Source organism: Salmo trutta, unplaced genomic scaffold, assembly GCF_901001165.1.
Source record: "Salmo trutta unplaced genomic scaffold, fSalTru1.1, whole genome shotgun sequence".
In the NCBI taxonomy this organism is placed as follows: Eukaryota; Metazoa; Chordata; class Actinopteri; order Salmoniformes; family Salmonidae; genus Salmo; species Salmo trutta.
In genome coordinates this window covers 878,436-888,922 of record NW_021823154.1, presented here as the reverse complement: position 1 = coordinate 888,922, position 10,487 = coordinate 878,436, and positions in this window count along the sequence as shown.

The following is a 10,487-nucleotide window of genomic DNA, read 5'->3' as shown; positions in this document are numbered from 1 at the left end:
TGCAGCTAAACCCAATATCACTAGACACAATTCACTAGACAAAACAAAAAAAATACAAGAACAATATCACTAGGACACCAATATCACTAGACAACAATAACTAGACAACAATATCACCAGACAACATATCACTAGACACCAATATCACTAGACACCAATATCACTAGACAACTAGCCTGCAGCTAAACACCAATATCACTAGACACCAATATCACTAGACACCAATATCACTAGACAACTAGCCTGCAGCTAAACACCAATATCACTAGACACCAATATCACTAGACACCATATCACTAGACACCAATATCACTAACACCAATATCACTAGACACAATATCACTAGACAAACCAATATCACTAGACACCAATTCACTAGACACCAATATCACTACAACTAGCCTACAGCTAGACACCATATCACTAGACACCAATATAGACAACAATATCACTAGACAACTAGCCTACAGCTATACACCAATATCACTAGACACCAATATCACTAGACACCAAATCACTAGACACCAATATCACTAGACAACTAGTCTACAGCTAGACACCAATATCACTAGACACCAATATCACTAGACACCAATATCACTAGACAACTAGCCTACAGCTAGACACCAATATCACTAGACACCAATATCACTAAACACCAATATCACTAGACAACTAGCCTGCAGCTAAACACCAATATCACTAGACACCAATATCACTAGACAACTAGCCTGCAGCTAAACACCAATATCACTAGACACCAATATCACTAGACACCAATATCACTAGACACCAATATCACTAGACACCAATATCACTAGACAACTAGCCTACAGCTAGACACCAATACACTAGACACCAATATCACTAGACTACATATCACTAGACAACTAGCCTACAGCTATACACCTATCACTAGGCACCAATATCACTAGACACCAATATCACTAGACACCAATATCACTAGACACCAATATCACTAGACAACTAGTCTACAGCTAGACACCAATATCACTAGACACCAATATCACTAGACACCAATATCACTAGACAACTAGCCATCAGCTAGACACCAATATCACTAGACACCAATATCACTAGACACCAATATCACTAGACACCAATATCGCTAGACAACTAGCCTACAGCTAGACACCAATCACTAGACACCAATATCACTAGACACCAATATCACTAGACAAACTAGCCTACAGCTAAACCAATATCACTAGGCACCAATATCACTAGACAACTAGCCTACAGCTAAACACCAATATCTAGACACCAATATCAGTAGACACCAATATCACTAGACACCAATATCACTAGACACCAATATCACTAGACAACTAGCCTGCAGCTAGACACCAATATCACTAGACACCAATATCACTAGACACCAATATCACTAGACAACTAGCCTGCAGCTAGACACCAATATCACTAGACACCAATATCACTAGACAACTAGCCTGTAGCTAGACACCAATATCACTAGACACCAATATCACTAGACAACTAGTACAGCTAGACACCAATATCACTAGACCTAATATCACTAGACAACTAGCCTGCAGCTAGACACCAATATCACTAGACAACAGCCTACAGCTAGACACCAATATCACTAGACACCAATATCACTAGAGACAACTAGCCTGCAGCTAGACACCAATATCACTAGACACCAATATCACTAGACACCAATCACTAGACAACTAGCCTGCAGCTAGACACCAATATCACTAGACACCAATATCACTAACACCAATATCACTAGACAACTAGCCTGCAGCTAGACACCATATCACTAGACACCAATATCACTAGACAACTAGTCTACAGCTAGACACCAATACCACTAGACACCAATATCACTAGACCACCAATATCACTAGACAACTAGTCTACAGCTAGACACCAATATCACTAAACACCAATATCACTAGACACCAATATCACTAGACAACTAGCCTGCAGCGAGACACAATATCACTAGACAACTAGCCTACAGCTAGACCCAATATCACTAGACACCAATATCACTAGACAACTAGTCTACAGCTAGACACCAATATCACTAGACAACTAGCCTACAGCTAGACACCATATCACTAGACCCAATATCACTAGACAATAGGCTACAGCTAGACACCAAATCACTAGACACCAATATCACTAGACAACTAGTCTATAACTAGACACCAATATCACTAGACACCAATATCATAGACAACTAGCCTGCAGCTAGACACCAATATCACTAGACACCAATATCATCTAGACAACTAGCCTGCAGCTAGACACCAATATCACTAGACACCAATATCACTAGACACCAATATCACTAGAACAACAGTACAGCTAGACATCAATATACTAGACAACTAGCCTACAGCTAGACACCAATATCACTAGACACACCAATATCACTAGGACACCATATCACTAGACACAATATCACTAGACAACTAGCCTGCAGCTAGACACCAATATCACTAGACACCAATGTCACTAGACAACTAGCCTGCAGCTAACAACCAATATCACTAAACACCAATATCACTAGACACACCATATCACTAGACACCAAAATCACTAGACAACTAGCCTACAGCTAGACACCAATATCACTAGACACCAATATCACTAGACAACAATATCACTAGACAAACTAGCCTACGCTATACACCAATATCACTAGACACCAATATCACTAGACACCAATATCACTAGACACCAATATCACTAGACTCCAATATCACTAGACAACCAGTCTACAGCTAGACACCAATATCACTAGACACCATATCACTAGACACCAATATCACTAGACAACTAGCCTACAGCTAGACACCAATATCACTAGACACCAATATCACTAGACAACTAGCCTACAGCTAGACACCAATATCACTAGACACCAATATCACTAGACACCAATATCACTAGACAACTAGCCTACAGCTAAACACCAATATCACTAGGCACCAATATCACTAGACAACTAGCCTACAGCTAAACACCAATATCACTAGACACAATATCACTAGACAACTAGTCTACAGCTAGACACCAATATCACTAGACACTAATATCACTAGACAACTAGCCTGCAGCTAGACACCAATATCACTAGACAACTAGCCTACAGCTAGACACCAGTATCACTGACACCAATATTACTAGACAACTAGCCTGCAGCTAGACACCAAATCACACTAGACACCAATATCACTAGACCACCAATATCACTATAGACAACTAGCCTGCAGCTAGACCACCAATATCACTAGACACCAATATCACTAGACAACTAGTCTACAGCTAGACACCAATATCACTAGACAACTAGCCTACAGCTAGACACCAATATCACTAGACACCAATATCACTAGACAACTAGTCTACAGCTAGACACCAATATCACTAGACACCAATATCACTAGACAACTAGTCTATACTAGACACCATCACTAGACACCATATCACTAGACAACTAGCCTGCAGCTAGACACCAATATCACTAGACACCAATATCACTAGACAACTAGCCTGCAGCTAGACACCAATATCACTAGACACCAATTCACTAGACAACCACATATCACTAGACAACTAGTCTACAGCTAGACATCAATATCACTAGACACTAGCCTACAGCTAACACCAATATCACTAGACACCAATATCACTAGACACCAATATCACTAGACACCAATATCACTAGACAACTAGCCTGCAGCTAGACACAATATCACTAGACACCAATGTCACTAGACAACTAGCCTGCAGCTAAACACCATATCACTAAACACCAATATCACTAGACACCAATATCACTAGACACCAATATCACTAGACAACTAGCCTACAGCTAGAACACCAATATCACTAGACACCAATATCACTAGACAACAATATCACTAGACACTAGCCTCAGCTATACACCAATACACTAGGCACCAATATCACTAGACACCAATATCACTAGACACCAATATCACTAGACTCCAATATCACTAGACAACCAGTCTACAGCTAGACACCAATATCACTAGACACCAATATCAATAGACACCAATATCATAGACAACTAGCCTACGCTAGACACCAATATCCTAGACACCAATATCACTAGACAACAATATCACTAGACAACTAGCCTACAGCTAGACACCCAATATCACTAGACACCAATATCACTAGACACCAATATCACTAGACAACTAGCCTACAGCTAAACACCAATATCACTAGACACCAATATCACTAGACAACTAGTCTACAGCTAGACACCAATATCACTAGACACTAATATCACTAGACAACTAGCCTGCAGCTAGACACCAATATCACTAGACAACTAGCCTACAGCTAGACACCAGTATCACTAGACACCAATATTACTAGACAACTAGCCTGCAGCTAGGACACCAATATCACTAGACACCAATCTCACTAGACACCAATATCACTAGACAACTAGCCTGCAGCTAGACACCAATATCACTAGACACCAATATCACTAGACACCAATATCACTAGACAACTAGCCTGCAGCTCGACACCAATATCACTAGACACCAATATCACTAGACAATTAGTCTACAGCTAGACACCAATACCACTAGACACCAATATCACTAGACAACTAGTCTACAGCTAAGCACCAATATCACTAGACACCAATATCACTAGACAACTAGCCTACAGCTAGACACCAATATCACTAGGCACCAATATCACTAGACAACAATATCACTAGACAACAATATCACTAGACACCAATATCACTAGAAAACGAGTCTACAGCTAGACACCAATATCACTAGACACCAATATCACTAGACACCAATATCACTAGACAACTAGCCTACAGCTAAACACCAATATCACTAGACAACTAGCCTACAGCTAAACACCAATATCACTAGACACCAATATCACTAGACACCAATATCACTAGAACACCAATATCACTAGACACCAATATCACTAGACAACTAGCCTACAGCTAGACACCAATCTGCATCCGTGGTGTGGGTAAATCATGGGGAAGCCAAGCCAGAAAAAAGACATATAACAACCTATCTATTGTGATAATTGCGTTGTTTTTTCTATAACCTGTTAGTTCATATCCCTTGACACAGTTGATATACAGTGCATTTTTTTTACATTACAGCGTTATTCTAAAATGGATTTCAATTGTTATTTTTTTCCTTCATCAAATCTACACAATATTACCCCATAATGACAAGCTTTTCATAGCCGAGCATTCAGAGGTCGAGACAGACAGGTCTCTTCCACCGCACAAGCCCGAGGGGGGGCGCAAGCCGAGGGGGACGCAAGCCCGAGGGGGACGCAAGCCCGAGGGGGGGCGCAAGACCAGACAGGAAGAGCACAAGACCAGACAGGAAGAGCACATCAGTGACTCAACCCATTCAAGTCGAGTTTTAGTGAAAAAAAAGCCTGGCACGAGTTAACGCACGGACGGCATGAAAGAGAATCCCAGTGGGAGGAGAGAACCGGCCAGGCAGAGACAGCAAGGGCGTTTCGTCGCTCCAGTGTCTTTCTGTTCACCTTTACACCCCTGGGCCAGACTATACGCAATCATAGGACTGCTGAAGAGATGAGTCTTCAATAAAGACTTAAAGGTCGAGACCGTGTCTCTCACATGAATAGACAGACCATTCTATAAAAATGGAGCTCTATAGGAGAAAGCCCTGCCTCCAGCTGTTTGCTTAGAAATTCTAGGGACAGTAAGGAGGCCTGCGTCTTGTGACCGTAGCGTACGTGTAGGTATGTACGGCAGGACCAAATCAGAGCGATAGGTAGGAGCAAGCCCATGTGATGCTTTGTAGGTTAGCAGTAAAACCTTGAAATCAGCGCTTGCCTTAACAGGAAGCCAGTGTAGAGAGGCTAGCACTGGAGTAATATGATTACATTTTGTTGGTTCTAGTCAGGATTCTAGCAGCCGTATTTAGCACTAACTGAAGTTGATTTAGTGTTTTATACGGGTAGCCGGAGAGTAGAGCATTGCGGTAGTCTAATCTAGAAGTGACAAAAGCATGGATACATTTTTCTGCGTCATTTTTGGACAGAACTTTTCAGATTTTTGCAATGTTACAAAGATGGAAAAAGCTGCCCTTGACATATTCTTGATATGTTCGTCAAAAGAGAGGATCAGGGTGCAGAGTAACGCCGAGGACAAACCATCCACAGAGACAAACTGATACCTTCTTGATAGATAAGATCTAAACCAGGTCAGAACTTGTCCGTGTAGACCAATTTGCGTTTCCAATCTCTCCAAAAGAATGTGGTGATCGATGGTATCAAAAGCTGCACTAGGAGCACAAGGACAGATGCAGAGCCTCGGTCTGACGCCATTAAAAGGTAATTTACCACCTTCACAAGTGCAGTCTCAGTGCTATGATGGGGTCTAAAACCAGACTGGAGCGTTTTGTATACATGATTTGTCTTCGGGAAGGCAGTGAGTTGCTGCGCAACAGCTTTTTCCTAAAATGCTGAGAGGAATGGAAGATTCGATATAAACCAAACTTGTTTATTTTTTATTTTTTCTCTGGGTCAAGTTTTGGCTTTTTCAAGAGAGGCTTTATTACTGCCACTTTTAGTGAGCTTGGTACACATCCAGTGGATAGAGAGCCGTTTATTATGTTCAACATAGGAGGGCTGAGCACAGGAAGCAGCTCTTTCACTAGTTTAGTTGGAATAGGGTCCAGTATGCAGCTGGAAAGGTTTAGAGGCCATGATTATTTTCACAGAGATACAGGATTTTAAAAAACTTGAGTGTCTCCCTTGATCCGAGGTCCTGGCAGTGATGTGCATACTCGGGACAACTGAGTTTTGGAGAAATACACAGATTCAAAGAGGAGTCCGTAATTCACTTTCCAATGATCGTGATCTTTTTTGTCTAAGAAGTTCATGAATTCATCTGCTGAAGTGAAGGTCATGAAGTACAAAGTTTTCTTGTTTGTTGTCCTAGGCTACATGGCTAAAATGCTCGCTAGCCTAACTTCCATTCATGGGCAACATTAGCTAGTTAACATTAGCCTTCTACATCTAGCTACATATTGAACTTCTATCCTCTCAGGCCAGGGGCAAAACAATGTATGAATTAATGGTTGGATCGGAATCGAAGTTATAATCATTAGCCATTACGGAGAATTAAGTAAAAAAAATATAAACGGAGGCAAAATACTCGCTGGCTTCAAACGCTACAGGTCGGCAACAATGTCATACTCTTTTGGACCACACAGCATCAGATACATGGTCTACACATAGAGGGACAGAGGGGCGCTGTTTCGCTCACTCTGATTCTTTCTTCGGTGAGATACGTTCAGCTTCTTGCCAATTGAAGGAAAATTCAGAAACGCAGAGACACTAAAGATACATTATTTATATATATATAAATAAATAAAATTGGGGGGGGGGAGCCTGGCTTCACACACACACACCACACACACACACACACACACACACACACACACACACACACACACACACACACACACACCCACACACACACACACACACACACACACACAACACACAGACAGACAGACACACACACACAGGTGGGGTATTAATATCTCTTTTCTACCCTGGTTAGAATTCTCTCTTCTCCTTATTTTTTGTCTCCTCTCTATGTCTCTTTTTCTCTTCAATTCCTCCCTTCTCTCCGAACCTTCTCTCTCTTTCTCCTCCTAACCTCCTCTCTCTCTCTCTCTCTGCCTCTCTCTCTCTCTCTCTCTCCTAACTTTCCTCTCTCTCTCTGCCTCTCTCTCTCCTAACCTCCTCTCTCTCTCTGCCTCCCTCTCTCCTAACCTCCTCTCTCTCTCTGCCTCTCTCTCTCTCTCCTAACCTCCTCTCCTCTCTCTCTCTCTCTCCTAACCTCCTCACCCCTCGCTCTCATCAATCCCTCTCTCTTTCTGTTTCTCTCTGTTTCTTTTATTTATTCACGAGACAGTTGAATGGTCAGAGTGGAATGAAGGAGATATGAGAAACATTAACATAGACACCTGCCTCTCACCTCCATTAACATAGACACCTGCCTCTCACCCTCCATTAAACATAGACACCTGCCTCTCACATCCATTCAAGCGCAGGCAAACACACACACACGCACACACACAGAACACACACACACACAGACATGCACACCACCAAGTATGTGAGTGGTGACTGGCCAAATCACAGACATCTTCACCACAGAGATACAATAAGATTCTGTTTCTGTACATTTTACAATTTAAGTCATTTAGCAGACGCTCTTATCCAGAGCGACTTACAAATTGGTGCATTCACCTATAATATCCAGTAGAACAAACACTTTACAATATGCATCTAATCCTTTAAAGGGGGGGGGGTTAGAAGGATTACTTTATCCTATCCCAGGATTACTTTATCCTACACTGTTGTCTTCAACAGTGTAGTGAAACATTTCTGACTGTGGTCCTCTGTAGCTCAGCTGGTAGAGCATAGAGCTCGCAAGGCCAGGATAGTGGGTTGATTCCCGGGACCACCTGTATGTTAAATGTATGAACACATGACTGTAAGTTATGCTAAATGACATATATTCATATTATATTGATAGTGTTGTCTGTATGGGGAAACTAAATGACATATTATTATTATATTGATAGTGTTGTCTGTATGGGGAAACTAAATTATATATATTATTATTATATTGATAGTGTTGTCAGTATGGGAAACTAAATTATATATATTATTATTATATTGATAGTGTTGTCTGTATGGGGAAACTAAATTATATATATTATTATTATATTGATAGTGTTGTCAGTATGGGGAAACTAAATTATATATATTATTATTATATTGATAGTGTTGCCTGTAACATTGTAGTAATAAAGTGTCCTGTCCTATTCAATAAGGTGTCCCCGTCCTTTAAACTCTATTCAATAAGGTGTCCCCGTCCTTTAAACTCTATTCAATAAGGTGTCCCCGTCCTTTAAACTCTATTCAATAAGGTGTCCCCGTCCTTTAAACTCTATTCAATAAGGTGTCCCCGTCCTTTAAACTCTATTCAATAAGGTGTCCCCGTCCTTTAAACTCTATTCAATAAGGTGTCCCCGTCCTTTAAACTCTGTTCAATAAGGTGTCCCGGTCCTCAGTGTTTAAACTCTGTTCAATAAGGTGTCCCCGTCCTCAGTGTTTAAACTCTGTTCAATAAGGTGTCCCCGTCCTCAGTGTTTAAACTCTATTCAATAAGGTGTCCCCGTCCTCAGTGTTTAAACTCTATTCAATAAGGTGTCCCCGTCCTCAGTGTTTAAACTCTATTCAATAAGGTGTCCCCGTCCTCAGTGTTTAAACTCTATTCAATAAGGTGTCCCCGTCCTCAGTGTTTAAACTCTATTCAATAAGGTGTCCCCGTCCTCAGTGTTTAAACTCTGTTCAATAAGGTGTCCCCGTCCTCAGTGTTTAAACTCTGTTCAATAAGGTGCTCCTTTGCTTGAATGTTTTGGTGTTGTACATGAAGGACCCCATATCCTCTCCCTTCAGATGTGTGTGTGTGTGTGTGTGTGTGTGCGTGCGTGCGTGTGTGCGTGCGTGCGTGCGTGTGTGTGTGTGTGCGTGCAATGCTTGTTTATAGGGATTCTCCTTTCATGTTGTTCATTCAGGCGATGTTGCATTAATTAAACACTCTTTGATAATCATTTCACAGCATCTCTGATTAGAATCACATTTGGTTGTTCTGACACCTCCCCCTCGTCTCTATGGTAACACAGCCCAACCGCCCCTTGATGTGTGGACCAATCAGGATGCGGTCAACAGGAGATGAGAGGATTTAGGGTGTATCCTTCATTACAGGCTCCTAATACCAGGTCTAGGATCAGTTATACAACACATATATCCTTCATTACAGGCTCCTAATACCAGGTCTAGGATCAGTTATACAACACATATATCCTTCATTACAGGCTCCTAATACCAGGTCTAGGATCAGTTATACAACACATATATCCTTCATTACAGGCTCCTAATACCAGGTCTAGGATCAGTTATACAACACATATATCCTTCATTACAATGCAAAACTGAACGTAGATCAGTGTGTGTGTGTGTTGTGTTGTGTGTGTGTGTGTGTGTGTGACAGCTTGAGCTCCAGTAGCATCAAAGGAGCACCTGTCTAGAATGGAACACTACATGATGCTGTCAGTATACCACTGTCTTGATGAACCAGAATGGAACACTACATGATGCTGTCAGTATACCACTGTCTTGATGAACCAGAATGGAACACTACATGATGCTGTCAGTATACCACTGTCTTGATGAACCAGAATGGAACACTACATGATGCTGTCAGTATACCACTGTCTTGATGAACCAGAATGGAACACTACATGATGCTGTCAGTTTACCACTGTCTTGATGAACCAGAATGGAACACTACATGATGCTGTCAGTATACCACTGTCTTGATGAACCAGAATGGAACA